This window comes from Bubalus bubalis, chromosome 16, assembly GCF_019923935.1.
Source record: "Bubalus bubalis isolate 160015118507 breed Murrah chromosome 16, NDDB_SH_1, whole genome shotgun sequence".
Classification (NCBI taxonomy): domain Eukaryota; kingdom Metazoa; phylum Chordata; class Mammalia; order Artiodactyla; family Bovidae; genus Bubalus; species Bubalus bubalis.
In genome coordinates, this window is record NC_059172.1 from 58,487,501 (window position 1) to 58,489,397 (window position 1,897).

The window sequence follows — 1,897 nt, forward strand, 5'->3', positions numbered from 1 at the left end:
TATAGCCTGATCTGGGCCAACATAATTGGAATTACTGGAGCAAATATATTGGCCCAGTGATTGATTAGACCTCCCACGTGTGTCCTCCTTGAAGATCCCACTTTCTCTGCAGGATCACTCCTCTGGCCTTTACTATGTGATTAACTCCCTGGACCGTCTATGCCTTGCTCTCTGCTGCCTGGAGTGTGACTGAACATTCTATTGCCAGGTATGACGTGTCCCCTAACTGACTGTAAGTTCTTGGGGACAGGGGCAGGTCTTAGGTAGCATATAAAACAAATAGGGCAGGCAGTGGTTCCAGGGCTTCTTCGGCCGATTAAGAGTTCCCTGGTGTCCCCTGCATGCTTCTTGGCAAAGTTAGCCAGAACTGGGGTGATATCACAGCCAGGTTACAGGAGGGATGAGGCTGGCTCCTTCTGGTACCTCTCCCTCCACTCAAGCGGTTATGCAGGCTAATTGTTTAACTGTGGGGAGCAGGAATGATACATATGTGTGGGTTTAGGCTGTATTTCATGATACCCGCTCTGTGTCTGAAAGACCTTCCCAAATTGCATGGGGAATGGAATGCCACGCTGCCCCCTCAACTCTGAGCAAAGAACAGCCTCCCTGGGGGTCCTCAGATAACTTTGTCATGTGTCTCAGCATCCCAGATTGTAACTCAGGGTGTCTTCTCAACATCCAGGCCAAGTCTCTGCTGCTTCACTTAACAATTCCCTCATTCATGGTGTCCCAAGAAAGAGGAGGTGTTCTGTGGCAGGGAGCTTCAGGAATGTCTTTGAAAATCGTGTGCCCCTCCCTGCTCTAGGGGCATTGGTATGGAAGCCCTTGTTTGCCCTGGATTGTCCCCTGCTATTTGGATACTGGATTATTCAGTTGGATCGAAGAGGCAGTTTGTCTTACAGCCAGTCAAGGAGTTGTGAAGGTTCTCTGAGTTCCTGCCAAGTCCTGGTGAATGAAAGTTTCTGCTTGTATGGGCCCATCTCCTCTGCCGCTGGCTGGTAGCAGAAGTCTCTGTGAAGTAGTGGTGGGGCTGGAATGAGAAGCCCCAGGTGTGCCCAGGATGCAGATGCTAGGAAATTGGCTGCTGGAGCCCCACGAGGCTGCTGAGGATGAGGCTGCAGGACCTGGTCTTTTTTTTTTTTTTTTTCATTATGAACCTGGGAGAAAAAGAAACAGGGAGAGAGACAGAGAGAGGAGATGAGAGGACTGCAGCAAATAACGACCCCTTTTAACAGTATCTTCACTATCAGAGACCTGTTCAGTGGCAGTGTATTCAGCGGAGGATGTTGGAGACGGTGTGAAAGTAAAAGCTTCGCGAGAAAGGAGTCTCGTTTCTAGCGAGAAATGAGTGCTTCGCGAGAAATGAGTGTCTCGCGAGAAATGGTGGAAGGAAACAAGGAGGTCTTGTGTGTAGGCTCAAGGGCTCAAAGAAGCATGAGGACTATCTCCCCAAGGCTATTGTGAGTGAGAGGGGACATACCCTGTTCTCCACATCCTTAAGGGTAGAAATAGAACATGCGTAGAAGCCTCAGGAAGACGGCCTGGGGCCCAACACAAGAGGTTTCTCCGGCTGGCGCCGACCAAGGGGGATGCTAGTATCCTAGGGAGGAGGGGAGTTCCGGTCACTGGAGGACGTTGGCCATCAGGCAGAGAGGTAGGGAGAGTCTCTACAAGAGGAAGGAGGGGCATGAGAGGCACGGGGTCCCTGTCAGGAAGACCTTAGCTTCAACTGAGGAGTTGGATGTAACGACTTTGGAGGCTCCTTCCAATGAGAAAATTCTCAGTTTTGAGAAGATATGGGTCACGGATGGTTTAGCTTCTGGGCTGGGCTGGGGCTCCTGCAGGGCACTCTTGGGCCCAGTGGATTCCCGAAGGCTCCCTGACAGTAGTGGGGCAA

General features: G+C 51.1%; 1 long non-coding RNA gene across 1 annotated transcript; it reads right to left on the reverse strand.

Annotated features, from left to right (window-relative positions):
- Positions 1 to 316: 316 nt before the first annotated feature.
- LOC123329813 lies at positions 317 to 1,428 on the reverse strand. The gene is made up of 2 exons (XR_006545398.2): positions 1,255 to 1,428; positions 317 to 1,157 (listed from the first exon to the last, which is right to left on the reverse strand). It is a non-coding gene; the product is annotated as an uncharacterized LOC123329813 (long non-coding RNA).
- Between the last annotated feature and the right edge of the window lie 469 nt (positions 1,429 to 1,897).